The 17,014-nt window shown below is 40.6% G+C and overlaps 1 protein-coding gene across 8 annotated transcripts in view; it reads right to left on the bottom strand.

Moving 5' to 3' along the window:
* Positions 1-17,014, bottom strand: part of PEAK1 (pseudopodium enriched atypical kinase 1) — a 221,299-nt gene that overhangs the window by 84,604 nt on the left and 119,681 nt on the right. For all 8 annotated transcript variants that reach the window (XM_075007167.1, XM_075007165.1, XM_075007173.1 and 5 more), the window contains one exon: positions 13,428-13,599. The gene's annotated coding sequence lies outside the window, so the exon portion shown is untranslated. The remainder of the gene's footprint in view (positions 1-13,427; positions 13,600-17,014) is intronic.

Here is a 17,014-nt window from a genome sequence, read left to right as displayed (position 1 = left end):
TGGCAGCAAGTGTGCCCCAGCCCTGTGCCTCACTCGTCCTGCTCGTAGGCAATACGGGCAAGGATCAAGTAGGGGATACTTTCTTCCTCTTATGACCCAAGGAAGTCAGAGAGATTGCCTTTCGTTTCTGCGGCACTGACGGGCCCTCTGAAGGGGATCATTCAGTTGTTTTAGGTTGAAGGGCTTTGTCAAATAGAATCATTTTCAGCCTCATCTCCCTGTCCTTCCTCGCTCTGGCCATCAGTTTGGAACAGTGAGGACATTTTTGAGGTACGTGGATCTCACCCAGACAATGAATACATTTTCTATGGCCGTCCGAGGTTGTCATAGCTTCGCGGCAGGACTCTCTTTTTTTTGAAACCCGCCAGGGACATCTTTCTTGTTAAGTAACGTAATGCAGTCCAACTTTAACGAGGGTACTTAAGTAACAAAAAACAAAGAACTGTAGATAAGGTTTAACAACCTGCTAAGTCAGAGATAAGAAGGCCCCCGTAGCCACTGTTCTCCGTTCCTTTCTTTTTCTCTCTATTTTGTTTTAAAGCTATATACAGTAAAGGATGTCTAAAGAACAGTTTTTAGGAGCAGAAACTAACAACTAGTAACAAGTAAATGGCTTTATCTTGTTAGCGGTTGGAGCCGAAGCGAAGTCTGTCTGCAGCCGCTGGCGGTTGAGAGAAACTGGCGTGCACCGGATCACGCGTGTGATCGAAAGTGTTTGAAAGACCAGTGCACACCTGCGGCATGCGTGATCTGATGAGATACAGCTTGGAAATCTCCGATCTGCAGCACCGGGGCAAGCCCGACACCTAATGTGGAGTACCCACGGGGACCACCCATCATCTCAGACATTGGCACCCTCACCACAGGATTGTCTGGATATGTGGACTCTACTTAGACCCTATGCTACCAGCACCCCCAGCTTTCTTTGAGATACCACCGAATTCCTCAGGAAACTACAATCCATTCGTAACCTTCCTGAAAACACCATCCTGGCCACCATGGACGTAGAGGCCCTTTATACCAATATTGCACATGAAGAAAGACTACAAGCTGTTAGGAACATTATCCTTGATGAGACTGAGGCACAAATGTGGGTGGAGATTTGTGACTTTGTCCTCACCCACAACTATTTCAGATATGAGGACAAATTATACCTTCAAATCAGTGGCACTGCTATGGACACCCACATGGCCCCACAGTATACCAACATTTTTATGGCTGACCTGGAACAACGCTTTCTCAGTTCTTGTCCCCTAGCACCCCTTCTCTACCCGCACTACATTGATGACATCATCATCATCTGGACCCATGGGAAGGAGGCTCTTGAAGAGTTTCACCATGATTTCAACAGTTTCCACCCCACCATCAACCTTAGCCTGGACCAGTCCACACAAGAGATTCACTTCCTGGACACTAATGTGCAGATAAGCGACGGTCACATAAATACCACCCTATATCAAAAACCCATGGACTGCTATGCTTACCTACACACCTCCAGCTTCCATCCAGGGCATGCTACATGAGCCATTGTTTACAGCCAGGCACTAAGGTACAACTGTATTTGCTCTGATTCGTCAGACAAAGACAAACATCTACAAGACCTTTACCAAGCTTCCCTCAAACTACAATACCCACCTAAGGAAGTGAAAAAACAGATTGACAGAGCCAGACAGGTTCCCAGAAGCCACCTGCTACAAGACAGGCCTTGCAAGGAGAACAGGAGAACATCACTGACCATCACATACAGCCCCCACCTAAGGCCTCTCCAACGCATCATCAGTGATCTGCACCCCATCCTGAACAATGATCTTTCACTCTCACAGACCTTGGGAGGCAGGCCTGTCCTCTCCTACAGACAGTCAGCCAACCTTAAACAAATCCTCACCAGCCACTACAAATCACAAACCAGTGGCTCTAGGCCTGGAACCAGCCCCTGCAATGGTCCTCGCTGCCAACTCTGCTCACATATCTACACCAGCGACATCATCACAGGACCTAACATCAACCATACCATCAGGGGCTCCTTTAACTGCACATCTATGAACATAGTATATGCCATCATATGCCAGCAATGCACCACTGCAGTTTACATTGGCCAAACTGGACAGTCTCTACGTAAAAGAATAAATGGACATAAATCAGACATCATGAACGGTAATGTACAGAAGCCTGTGGGGGAACGCTTCAATCTCCCTGGACACTCAGTAGCAGATTTAAGGGTGGCAGCCCTGAAACAAAGAAATTTCAAAAATCAAGTGGAGAGAGAAATCTCTGAGCTGCAATTTATTTGCAAATTTGACTCCATTTACCAAGGATTAAACAGAGACTGGGAGTGGCTCACAGCTGACAAAAACAGCTTCTCTGCCCTGGGTTTTAATATCTCCCCATTAGACTCTGACAATGGCTCATATCCCCCCGTCTTATCTGACTTGTTTTTGACTCTTTTGATACGTACTATTGATACTGGGCCATTTCCACCTTGCTGAATAGACCTTGTCAGCTCTGGCCCTCCCTTTTTCTGCAACCCCATTCTTTAAATGCCCCTCTGAAACCCCCCCCCCGCCCCACTCAGGCATCTGATGAAGCGGGTCTTTGCCCACGAAAGCTTATGCTCTAAAATATCTGTTAGTCTATAAGGTGCCACAAGACTTCTTGTTGTTCTTGAAGAACATAAGGTTATTTTAGGGGTTGCAGTATTGCCACTATTATTTGTGCACTTCACTCAGAGCTGAAGGGCTGTTGGCCAGGTGCCCAGCTCTGAAGGCTGACATTTTAGGCCTCCATTTACAAATATCAAAATCCTATGACCATTAAATTGATCCAAATGGACTTGACTTCAGTATGGCCCTAACCAGGAATGTGTCAGACACTGGTAGATGGGGCAAGCAGCTGCACAATCCACCAGGAAAGCCTGCTTTTTCTTGCAAAAGTTCTGGACCCACTGTTGATCAGCCCTGATTCACATGATGAGATCCTATCAGTCTGATTCTGTTCCTGTTCCAGAGTATGAAGGGAAATCTGAAACAGAGGCAATAACAGGAATAAGCAGCATCAGCTGATATGTTAGTATGCCTTCTGCAGTTCAAAAACTGCTCAGCTATGTCTGCAGGGAAATCGCAACAGAACTTCTGTCAACAGATTGAATCTACGCACAACTTGCTCTGTCGACAGAGAGCTGCCAGACTGCCCTGCTCCCTGGTGCCAGAAAGTGGAATAGAGGGCTGCCCTGCAACCGGAAGTCCTCTCTGTCACCAGCAGTGTCTACACAGCACTTCTGTTGACTGTTATGCCTCAAATTATTGAGGGATAATACTGCCAAGGAAATGCAGAGTTCTGTTGAAACTCTGTCTACAGAATGCTTTAAAGCTAGGTCTACCTGTGAGCACCCTTTTGAGAGGGCAAAAATCGATGTTTGGCAGTCAAAATAGTGCCCATCGAAAAGGAGCACCCGATGCCATTAGTGGATGGACATTTCGATCAGCTCTTTCGAAGTGCCGCCCCAGGTCTTTCGAAAGAGAGCATCTACACAGCTCCAAGCCCTCTTTCGAAAGAAGGGAGGCAGGAAACACTGCGTACGGGGCCGACAAGCAGAGATCTGCCACTGGCTTGCTCTCGCACTCCGGCACTAGGACACCCGCACGTGGCCAGCCTTCACCCTGGAAAAACAGGTCACAATCGCCATTTGGAAGCTGGCCACCCCGGACTTCTACCGCTCCGTGGGACAACAGACTGAAGAGGGCAAGGCCACCGTCGGGGCCACACTCATGGAGGTAAGGTAGGGCTGGGTCATGCGTCCCCCACAGGGGGCTGGGGCAAGGGCAACCCACTGCTGCAAAGGGCTGGATGGGAGGGGGCAGGGGTCTGGATGAGGCTGGGGCCAGAAGGGAGTGGGGCAGAATGGGCCCGAGACTGCGGGGGAGACGTCCTGCGACACCTGAACTAGATCATGTCTTCCTCCCCTCCATGCAGGTTGTCAGATCCATCAACACGATGCTGCTCCATAGGATTGTCCACCCGGCAAAACTGATAAGAAAAATTCTAGCACCATACAAGCAATGGTTACTGAAGTGGTAAGACAAAAAAGGTAGTGCATTTCTAAGCATTTACAGTCAGAACCTAGGTAGTCTTATAAAACTGTAGACAATATCACCAATAATTTTCCCAGATGGGGATGCTGGTAATCTAAAAATGTGAAGAATTTCTGTGAGCTCATTACCTAATAAATGTGGTCATCTAAGATGCTACAGAACTGCTTGTTTTTTGTCTCAGACAAAACTCTTAGCTCAGGTTATAATGCATGAGATAAAAAGTTGACTGACTACAGACATGTAATAAAAGTGTATTAAATTTCCAGAAATGCACAAGGGCTGTAGCTTACTGCTACTATGAAATGCAGTACACACAGAAAGAAGAATAATCAGGTGCAAACCCTCATAGAGCATGATATCACTGACAGTCAGAAAGCTTTTATGTGCCTGAAGTTTCTAAAATTAAACTATTTCAAATATCTAAATAAATCACTTCATTACGAAAAAGGCTACAAAATAATGTTGAAAATATCTTGGTTACTATGACATTGGTATTAAGGAAATGCTTGACAGTTCTATTTTATATCTGTTCTTCAACTACATTTTTAGAAACAGCAGCCTCCTGTATCCTCACTTTCCTTTTAATATTAGCAAATGTACCAAACCAGAGGCATGTTTTATATAACTTCCTAAATGCCATTTCATAAACTGGGAGAAGGGAGTTAATATAACCTCTCTGATTTACAGCTGGTGTCAGAAAACAGAGACACTGTAGACTGCAGCTCTGTTTTGTAGGTCTGGATACCTATTTCTATGGCAACTGCATACACAACATTTTTTCCATAACACAGTCATTCTCATGCTTTATACAAAATCACTGCAGTTTGCTTTAGCGTCAAGGGAGGGGAAAATACCTTTTTCAGCCCTCGAATCAATCAATAAATCTCTAAATTAGGAGCATCTGAAGTAATGGGTGAATAGGTTTTTTTCCCCCACCTCCCTTCCTTTCACCCTGGAAATGCATCCTTTGCCAATACCACTTGCCAATGTAATAGGATAGGGAAAGATGAAATTCAGTTTGAAAGGAGTAAAATCCAAGAAGTATCAATCACAAAATTATTTAAAAATAAAGGTATCCATGGTTTGGTATTCCATGTTTAATACAGTGGATTCTAAAAAAGAATGAATGTATAAAAAAACAAAAACCCAACGATTATGAGACCTGGTGCTCCAACTATTCATACATCTCCTATCTGATCATTAAAGAAGCCTACTATGAGACAAAAATGGGAAGCTTCTATGGAGCATCCCTGTCCCTAAGGAGCAGCTTCTATGGAGCATCCCAAATTCCTTAAGTTGGCAATCTTGGATTTATACCAGTCTGAATATCTGAGGATGGCCTGGGAGGGAGAGAAATTTAGGAATAGCTGGTCATTAAAAGAGAAGAAACAGAAGATTAATCTGGATCAAATGATAGTTAAACCTTCTTGTAAAAAGAAAGTCTATGAGATACCTTTGCCTTTATCTCCCATTTCAGAATTGTAGTCTTCAACAGAGACCACACATAGCTTTTCAGCTCAGATTTTGGACCATTTTGGATTTTGGTTGGCAGTTTTAGATGTCTTCATTGCTATAGAACACAATATTCTTCCTTAAAATCGGAGTTATTGAAAAAATTCAAAGTACTGTAACATTCAAGACAACATCATTTCTTACAGTTAACTGTTACCAGTTGTAGGAAAATAAAGGTTATCTGAAACAACTGTCAGTTAAAAAAAAACTTATCTTTTTCAGTAGGTAGAACTCTGAACTCACAAATATCCACAGAATGTATTCTTGACACATTCATCCCTCCAAATCCTTAATACTTACTAAGTATAAATTGCTTTCTGGAATCTCTTCCTAAAATGTTGGCAGTATTACATGATTAAAAGACCTGGGTAAGAAGGTTCAGCAGGCAAACTGCAGAGAATACACATTTGAAAAAAACAAACAAACAAACCCCAACTAGTGAATTGTATCTTCATTCTTCCTTACTTAGGTTTATGAAGTCTTGCTTAAGGCACACTGTTAATTTATTACTGCTAATGAGCTATAAAACCTCAGAAAATGTACAATGAAAAAGTACCTAAGACTATTAAGTGGGGGGCAGGAATTGAAGATTATTGTGGAATGTATATTTATTCTATTGCACTGGACTGCAATTTCAGAGAGACACTCACGGATAGCAATGGATGCAGAAAACCCTTTAGCTCCCAGGTTTTTGTCATGGTGTGTCTGACTCCCTGTTCAGATTATGAATCCAACTGTCTTTTTTATATGTTTTTTTAAATCAAAGCAGCAATAAAGCAAACAAAACAAGATTTTTTTAAATTAATGTAGTACTAATGCACAACTTGTTGGCGTGATATGCAGTACCAGAGCACAGTCTGAATGTAGCACACAGCAGCCTTTGGCTAGCACAGCAATATAACATGTTTTGAACTCTACAAAATCTATTAATTTTTTTTTTCCATTTTGTCCTGTCAATGTCTGCCCTGATGATTTTAGGTTACATTTCCATGGGCAGCCATTTCATCAGCATGAATTTAAAAGGAGAGAGACATCTTTCTACATATCAAATGAGCATATGCGCAAGATATGATATTTAACACTACTGTGGGAGGGCACTCTTCAGCATGAAAGTGAAATAACAGCTAGGTCACAGAGGAAGCCAGAGAAGGAGTTAATAATCCACTCTGGAAATGAATACAATTTACAAGAGGACCCTTTATAAATATTTCCTTTTTATTATTACTTGGTCTGACAATGTTTCCATTTATGAATCACCTTCTTCAGGAGTTCATAACTCCTCTGGAAAAGTCTAGTTAGGACTGAAAACTGGCAATCAAGGTAATGACTTTTCTACCCAAAACCAAAATTACATCTGTTTAACTACTCTTCAAATAAAAGATCTCCAAAATTCTTGATTGTAACCATTGAGGTTGAAACAATAACCTATTTTTCTACGTTAAAGCAATATTAAGAATGAGGCATAACTGGATATAAACAAAGAAATTTGAGGCTATTGTGGGTATATACTGAAGTGTAAAGGGAAAGGTACACTTCCCCACCATCCAAAAAGTGGCTATTTGTTTTAAAGAAAAAAATATTTAAAAGCCACTCAAAGTCAATGGACTCAAAAAAGGCATCTCCTCACTCTTTCCATCTTTTGAAGAAAGGATGGAACATTTGGGAGAGGAAGGGGAGTTGAATTCCAAATTTCCCACCCAAACAACCTTGACAGCCACTGTTACACCCCATGACATAATACCACTGCATCTAATAATGAAGTAGCACATTTGCTTGATGTTTCTGCTAAAATGTCAGCTGCTAAGTAATTAACACTAGGCTTTAGAGCCAATATCCCACTGAGAAGAATGAGGCATTTCACACATCTAAGAACTATTGTTTTTGTCTACAGATTCAAGTAGAACATAGACACTGGTTTACATTCATTTCATATCTTGAAGGTTTTCCTCATTACTGTAGGAACAGAAACTATATGTTAAAATGCAATCTTGAAGCTGGACTACAGAAATTCCTGGAGTGCAGGGAATTGAAAAAAAGGACAATTATGTTGCCATTAATGAAGCTACAACCACATTTTACAAAGGAATCATTTATTTATTTTTACGGACTGGCGATAACATTTCATTTTCTGCAACATAGGAATTGCTTCTTCTGAACGTCAGAGTTGATGATGAAGAAAAGTAGGCTATTGTAAAGTTCAGCTTATGTGACTTCTAAAATTTTTTAGATAACTTAAAAATAAAATTTTATGCAGTATTCTGCCTTCCTTATCCTCAAGTGCTGTAGAACATTGGTGTGCATAGTTTCCCAAATCATGTTTTCTTCTCTAAAACGGACTGTTTCAGAGATGCGCAAAAGTATCTTTTGGATTTTTTTATACCGCATCACCATTAGGGCTGAAACAGCCTCTTCTCTCTTCACCAAGCACCTACCCTGTTCTCCTCTACAAATTGCTGCTTAAACTCAACTTCTGTCATGCAGTTCGCAATGCTAATTCTATTTACTGTCTTATATATGGAAGTTTCATCAAGACTGAAGTGGATATGTAAATACAGTGCTTTTTTGTGCTGGTGCTGGCACTTTGGCAGTCTGGCTAGTGGGGGCTGGGAGGGTGGGGAGCCGCTGAGTATGGAATCTTTTTTTTTTTTTTTTTTAAACAAAAAGGCATGGTGTAAATGTAAAATCATTATAAGAGGAAATAAAAAAACAAAAGATCTGAGAAGTAGCTATGATACTTTTTCTTGTTCTTAAAAAAATGTTGTAAGGCCATCAATGATTCTCTAGATAACAATGTAACTTACACAGCAAATGTTAAAAAATCTTTTTCGGTCAAATCAGATTCTGCTTCAGCACCATGTTTTGTGTGTTCCTTCCTCCTTCTGTGTGCCAAGTCAAAGAGGAAGCAAAAGCTGAAGTTGTTTCTAGGGGGGAAAAAAAAGCACAGCAGGAATCAATGGGCAGTTTCCCCTCATGTATACAAACCAACACTTACACAGGAAGATTCATGAAACACCTGTGTCAAAATGGTTAATCTTCAAAATGCAGAGGAGAGCATCTCTGGGAGAAGGAAAAGGTTTGTGCATCTAGTATTACAGATGCATGCAAAATGGCTGTGTCTATGGATACATAATTGTGTAGATGGGGACCAAATCCATTTGTCCAACAAAGGTGTTTCCCAAAGGTTTACAACAGGCGTGTCCAACCCGCGGCCCACGGGCCGCATGAGACCCTGGACAGCTAGTAATGCGGACCCACAAGATTGTAAACTTTTAACATTATTATGTGATTTATATACATTAACTATATTATATATTTTATATGCGGCCCAAGACAATTCCTCTTCACTCAATGCGGCCCAGGAAAGCCAAAAGGTTGGACACCCATGGTTTACAACCTTCCTTTGTTACTGAGAAGGTGGTGGCTTTCCTCCTCTTAGCAGATTATTTTCCCTCATTCTGGTCTTCCTTCCTGATGATAAATTCACTTTTATTATTCTAACTGATTGAATTTTAATTAGAAGCTTTATTACTCATTTAGATTTTACTCAGTGACTCAAGTGGAAAAAATGTGTTCTCAAGCTGAGAGAACACCCTCCCATAAAACATATTCCCTGAGCCAAGAGAACCCTCCTGTACAACATCCTCTAGCTGTTCTCAAATAGGGAAGGAATTTGCCCACATGGCATCTTAGGCACTTCCCACCAAAGTCAGCCCAGAATTTGAGGGAACCTCTTCAAATGGCACTTCTGGCCCATCTCTACACAAGGGAAATCTCCTCCCATACAGCTTCATCCAGCACTTCCAGAGTCAAAACAACTCCTCCTAATACAGCCTGTTAGGGTCTTCCTGAGCCATGAGACAATGCTTTCCCATGGCACCCTCTGACTATTCCTGTTCCACCAGAACTCCTATTAACGTTTTTCTTGGTTAAGAAAATATCTAATTTGAGTTCAGACACAAGCTACCAGAATGATTTCTATTTCCCTCTCCAGCTCTAAAGTACATCACAATCAAATGCATTTCTAAATGCCTACATAATGTAAAGATTAAAATACAATGGTTGAACTGCAGGCAGCAACAGCACAAGACAAAAACAAAACAGGATCTTCTGGGTGGAGTGCTTTCAAGCCCTTTACTGTTGCTCTGACACAACTTTAGTTACAGACTTAAGCTTGCATTCACATGCTCTCTTTTCCATAAAACCTGTTGCTGCATACCTCTTTTTCTTTTTATAGGAAATTACATGTGGGCTTGTTACTTACATTATCATAACCTCCCACTCAGATATTTTTGGGGAAATTCTAAATTACCTCAAATTAACAAAACAAAAAGGAGTCAAGTAGCACTTTAAAGACTAGCAAAATGGTTTATTAGGTGAGCTTTCGTGGGACAGGCCTAATAAACCATTTTGCTAGTCTTTAAAGTGCTACTTGACTGCTTTTTGTTTTGATAGTGTATAGACTAGCACAGCTTCCTCTTTGTTCCTACTCAAATTAACAAGTGCTCGAATTTGTTGAAGTTCTTCACTTTGGGCAAATGAAGATATTAAAAATTGAGTTGGTTTCTTCTCACCTTGCTCTTTTAGGAAACACAAGGAAACAGATGTTTGCCTTTATAAACACCCACAAAAAGGCAAGTATCAGAGGGGTAGCTAAATTAGTCTGCATCCACAAAAACAATGAGAAGTCCTGTGACACCTTACAGACCAACATATTTTTTGGAGCATAAGCTTTCAAGGGCAATGACCCACTTCATCAGATGCATGTAGTAGAAATTCCAGAGGCAAGTCTAAATATAAAGGCTCATGAAAAGAAGGGAGTACCAATCCCTGTATTTGGCTGTATGGAGAGGAAATCCATTGGTCTCATGAAAAAACTTGCACAGATATAGATGACATCATCCTCTCCAAATGCAAACAGATGAAATTTTTGGCCTTCCTCTTGTTTGGTACTCCCTACTTTTCATGCACCTATATACTCAGACCTGCTTCTGGAATCTCCATTACAGCATTTGATGAAGTGGGTCTTGGCCCATTACAAATTACATCCGTTATGTTCTGAAAAATAAGGTGCCACAGGACTTCTCATTGTTTTTACAAAACGACAAAAGGCAAAAAGAAAGAGGATTTGAGGCACGAGGTGGGGAAACAACATGATATCTTTAAAAAAATATCAATTAAGAAGGAGAATTGACTTATACCTATCTAATTTCTGAGATACATACTGAGGAAGACCAATGGGAACTTCATATACAATGTAAAGAACAAATCTTGACAGCCATAGACTCTAGGAAGTCAAAACAAATACAATACATACCAACAAGTTCTGAACTACAGAGCTTTTATTAAATGAACACAGTAAAGCAGTTAGAAAAAGGCCTGGGTGACCTGTTGACCAAAGGATAGAATGGCCCAAAACCATACAATTTATTGTGGAATTTTCCAACATCCACAGTGCTAGCCTAACTCTGGCTCCCTGACAGTAAAGGGAGTTTTGCCATGAACTTCAATTGAAACAATTACAATTAATCCTACAAATTTTGCAAATGCCACCCTCTGGGCTTAGCTATGTAGTACATTAGTCCATATCAATGGGGTATACATTCCACTACATACCAGTGCGTCATACACTAACTGTCCAGTGTAAAACCTATTGACAAACATAAGAAATTCCCCTGTGTGTATTAATGTGCTCATGTTTCAAAAAAATCTTACATTAGCAGACAGTAGAGACCTTTAAAATGTTTACCAGCAAGGTGTACGTGGACTAGCTAGTGCACGACAAGCTGGTGCACATTAGGCTGCACACTCTGTCACTGCAGACCATAGCACCCTGGAGACAAGCCCCTAAAACTACAAAATTTAAAGGAAGTATGAGAGACTGAACTGTGCCAACCCAGCACAACTCTCCCATTCCAGTTTTGCCATACTCAGCCAATGATGCCCGGGTGTAGCGAGCACTGTGTCTGACTAGGGGAGGCAGCACAACTATCTTTTTAAGACTCAGAAAAGCAGGCCCTAGCTATTTTATCAAAATGAAATACTGGGAGAGACTTCTCCCTTAAAATAAAAACATAAGAAAGAGGGACTCTAACTTCTAGGATCCTGTGCAAATAAAAAGCATTTATATTGCCCTATGCATATTTAACAGCACCCTTCTCTTCCTTTCAAACAGCTGCTTGCCCACTTTTTATAGTGGATAGCCCTGACTATACATTTGCATAGCAACACAGGTGCAGAATCACTAGCCATACAGTATGGATGATTTTATCCTGTTGAATGACCAAAATACGAAAGTATGATAAGGAAATCACAAGATAACTTGGATTGAAATTATCACCACTAAAAGTCACTCTGCAGGACACTACAGAATAGCAATAGTACCAAGCTTGTCAAAAGATGGTCTACAAGAAGTTCTGAGAAATAAGTAAGAGCTCAATGTAGAGGGCTCATTTCAGAGACCTAAGATGGGGTTGTCTTTTTTACACTGTCTTGGAAAACTGAAACCTTCCAAATTTTTGGTCCCTGCTTCAAAGCTTATGCACTCTGACAGTGATAAAGACGTTAAAATATCATAGCTGTTTGGTGGCTTTCAATATAAAATACATTAGCAGTGTCAGTCCAATTCTGAAAAGAGTTAAAAGATGTGAAATAAATCAGCGTTATCATATTGTGCTTATATACTTTTTAGCTTTAGACAGAAGTTTCTGACAGAATTTGTCATACTATAAATTCTATAAGTACTTCTGTTGTCAGCTGGCATGTGTGTTTGTGTTTTTTCTACCTGCTTTCCCAATGCAGCACAGATGGCTGGTTCAGCAGACCTTCACAGTAATACCCAGTGTGATTAAGTGCTGGAGGTTAAATGTTGATGGCTCAGTGGTGCTTCTTAGGTGCTTCTGTCATTGAAGCTTCACTGTTATTAGTAGCTAGCACAGCATTGTCACTCAGCAGACAATAATGTTATTCAAAGGAAGACCACGGGCACGGTTCATTGACAAAGTCATTTTGCCAGGTTTATTGCTATGAAGACATAGGCCTAGCACCCTGTTTGTGTGATTATAGGTTCACTTACCTGACTACCCTGTTGCAAGGAAATGCTCAGTCAGTGGTCAAACTTTCCACTGGCCCCTTGGTCGAACAAAGAATTAAAGCGAAGTATATAAGCAGAGGTCTCAATGTTAAGTATAGACAAACTAACATGCACAACTTACATTTCATCTTATGTATTTCAATACACCTTTGTTGCAGATACCTTCAACAAAACATCCCATTATGTTGTTAAACCACTTTATCTTATACTAGAATGGGGTATATCTGTGGTAGCTGAAATATATTTATTTAACTAGTGCCTCGTATGCTAGTGACCACATTGCCAAATACATGTACTAAATAATGATGCAGTAAGCAACTACTTTAATACATGGTCCGACTTTAGTTCACAGCCTCTGGTTCAGGCCTCCAAATCTTGTATCAGGCTCAGTACTCCATATTCCTGCAACTACAGCTTCAACCTTACTTTACATACTTTAGGACACCACAACAAATAACTAACAATTCACAAATAAGCATATAACTAATGGGAATAGGAAAGCAAAAACAAGTAAAAATCTGGGTTTTTATAAGACATAAACATCAGATATAAAAGCTAAAACTGCAATGTTCAGAATACATTCAAGTTGTAAAATTACAGATTTATCCAGAATTCAGCTGTTGTAAGACTGCTATATTTAAATATAACTGGGATAAGAAGAAAATCCTTTTTAATCTGTATAAGTTATCTTAAAGGGCTGTATCAGAGAAATAAAATGATAAGAGAATTAAGGTTACCATTTAGGTCTGAAGCATTTCATCCATCCTAGTGCCAAAGGTGGTTTTGTAAAAGCTTCTACAGCAGCTGGCACAAAATCTCTTTGCAAATTTAAAGCATTTCCAATTTATCCAAGGCAGATATTGTTTTTATTCCTTTTTTCTTGCAACTAAAGATCAGACAGCAATGTTTCTGCAAAAGAAAGATGAAATGGTAAATTTGCTGTAGCTTAAATAAGTTTCAAATATGGTCTAATAAATTTCCCCTTCCCTTCGCACCCTCCCAATCTTTCATATTATGCAATGAATACTTGAATTGAAACCTCTGCTTAATCTCATTTATTTGGAATTGTCCTCTCTTTTCAAGGTGCAAGGCCTGAACAGATTTTTGGATAGAGCTACACAACTCTCCATACTATACCCTAGTATCAAATGACCACTAACAATGCTATTTGGGCAGTTGTTCCTCCATGTTTTTCTAACCCTTCTGAAGGATGCTTAATCAAGCACAGGTCTTGATTTTATCAGACAAATCAGATCATTGTAACATTTAATTTTTCCATCACCATCAAAACAGCAACAACATAGGATATGAACACAACCAAAACACTTAATTTTGAAATATCTGTATTAAGTTCAGCTTCTGCTATAAGTAGTGAACACACACATATATATGTATATGTGTATTTTATATATATATATCTATATATATATATCTATATATATATATATGTATGTATGTGTGTGTATATATGTTTTTCTTTGTAATTTATACCACAGAACTAAATTTAGGAAAAAATAGTGATATGATTGGTATTATCAAGTGTACAGGGTTAGAAAGAGAGCTACAGTAGTCAGTTACATTTGTGTCAGATGGGTAGCTGTGTTAGTCTGTATCCGCAAAAACAATGAGAAGTCCTGTGGCTTCTTATAGACTAACAAATATATGGGAGCATAAGCTTTCATGGGCAAAGACCCGCTTTGTCAGATGTCTTTGAACACAAAAGCTCATGCTCCAATATATCTGTGAGTCTATAAGTTGCCACAGGACTTCTCATTTTAGTTAAATTTGTGCATTTTAAAAACAGACCACTAATTCACTTAAGTTAATTAAGCTACTTAGCAGTTCTTTTGAATGACTGCTTCCAAATGTGTATCTGTGCATTACCGTTTCATTTTCACTTGCTTACAAACTAAATCAAGTGCCATGCCTAATTAGGAAAGCTGGATCGCTCCTTTCCCTGCTACAAACCAAATAGGTTTGAGAAAAATGTGTTTATCTACTCCCAAGCATGAAGGCACTTCAAAATGAGTCTCAGTCAGACAATTGTTGAACATGCATGATGGCTTGAGTGGTATGAAGGGATCACTTTCTCTTCTCTTTTCTTTCTTGACCTCTTCCCACTCTCCTTTCCAAAAGTGGAATACAGTAATACACCTCTGTGACTATACCCTTAGTTGAGGCATGGGGAAGGACATCTCTACACATACTACTTGTGGGTCAAGTCACCACTGGAAGAACTTCAGATCACTGTCTAGAAATCATAAATTGCATGCAGAAAATTAATAGAAAGTGTTGTTTATCACTTCACATAAAACACAAACTAAGAGTCATGCAATGAAATCTGTAGTACGCATGTTTAAAAAAAAACATAAGGAAGTACTTCTTCATACAATTTATGTCAACCTGAGGAAATGCTAGCCTGGGGATGCCATTAAGGCCAAAACCCAAACTGTGTTCAGAAAAGAATTGAATATGTTCATGTAGGAAAATCAGCGTAGACAGGGTTGAACTAGAGAACACATCTGGGGAGCAACATTATGTATGATCTAGACTGTAAGAAGGAAATAGTGACTAGAATACCAAAAGCAAGAGAAAGTTTGAAGGAGATGGATTAGCTTTGGAATGAACCTGAGCATCTTGAAAACGTGTGTATTAAGCAGCATGTAGTACAAACGTGAGACGTGAATGATAATGAAGATATAAACAGAAGGATATTGGGATTCGAGAGGAGTTGTTATAGAAAGATTCTCTGAAAAGGATGGCTGCAGAAGGTCACCAATGAGGAATTATACAGGAAGATACGGACAAAAGAGAACCTACTGCAGAAGGCTATACAACAGAAGTTACAGATATTCGGGTATATCTGCAGAATGAACGATGAACAAAAAGTCAAGACCCTGCTATCTGGCATAATGGGAAGATGGTATAGCAGATTGGTGCAGAGCTAGTCTACAGAAACTAAGGCACCCCACACTGGACAAAGAAAGATTGAAGGAAATAGCTAAGGAGGCATCGGACACAAATGGGTGCTGAGCCCATGGCGGTTGTTGATGATGGTGATGAAGACTGCAAGATGTGCAAGAGCCAACCCCATGCTCTAGGTATCCCTTTATCTCAGACTGCCAGAAGATAAAACTGAGTGACAGAAGACAGGTCATTTGATAAATTGCAATGTTGTGTACAATTCAAATAACCTTTTAAAAATCTTATGATTGAGATTTTTTTTAAAATAATCTGACAGCCCTATTAAAGAGGCAATACTGGGGGGTGGGGTAGGAGGGAGTTGCTGACGGTGGCTGACCATCCCATAACCAGTCCCTCCCCCAACCTGATAACCTCTGATGCCATGACTTCTGTGGGACTTGGTGCAGTGGAGGGAGAGGATGGGGTGGTGGTAGAGACGTGATGAGAAATGTGTATGTTAATCAAGATGATAGAAAATGAGGACATATTACTAAAGAGGACTCAAGTTTATTAGTTTAAACAGCATAATTGCACATTTCATCCTGACAAAGACTGGAGGAAGTGGGAAGAAACCACTGACTACCTTACCTGCATTCAGCTCAGGACTGAATATGGTGGGGTGGGGGTTAAAGATAAGGTAAGCCACCTTCACATTCTCAGAATCCCTCGGTTTACAAGGGTCCTTTGTGTACCTTAAATGTAAAAGAACAGGACTGCTCTAAGACACATTCAAGTGCCCATCCATTTTGGCAGCTGGAAATTACTAGGGCAGGGGTGGCCAACATGTTGCCCACTGGCCAGAATCCAGCCCACAGAGCCTTTTCATTTGGCCTGCAAAGCTGGCAGTGGTGCCATTTGATAGCCAGGTATGGGGTTGTCAACCTGCAAGTCCAGAGATGCATGTCGCTCCTTAAGGAGCCATTTGCGGCTCTGGACACTGACGCTGCTGACTCCTCCCTTCAGCTACCTGCCCTGTCATGCTGAAATAAAGGAACTCAGTTTAACTAGTTTAATGGCTGGCAGGAGGGATCTGGCCGTTAAACCAACTGAGTTACATTATTTCAGCATGGCAGGGCAGGTGGGAAGGGAGTACTTGAGCTGGGAGAAGCTGCACAGCCACACTGAGTGGGAGGCAGTGGCTGCGGTGAAGGAACAGCAAGGGGCAGCAGCAAGGGGCATCAGCAACAGCCCAGAGCTTATGACTGAAGTAAGTTAACCCTAGGTTTGGGGCTGAGAGGGGTTAAGCCTGCAGGTGGGGGGCAGGTTTGGGGCCCCTGGAACATGTAAAAAATTGCCATGTCACCCCCTATGCAAAAGGCTGGCCACCCCTATACTAGGGTAAAGAGACTCCCTTTCTCCC

Source organism: Carettochelys insculpta, chromosome 12, assembly GCF_033958435.1.
Source record: "Carettochelys insculpta isolate YL-2023 chromosome 12, ASM3395843v1, whole genome shotgun sequence".
In the NCBI taxonomy this organism is placed as follows: domain Eukaryota; kingdom Metazoa; phylum Chordata; order Testudines; family Carettochelyidae; genus Carettochelys; species Carettochelys insculpta.
This window is presented reverse-complemented; position numbering and strand designations above follow the sequence as displayed.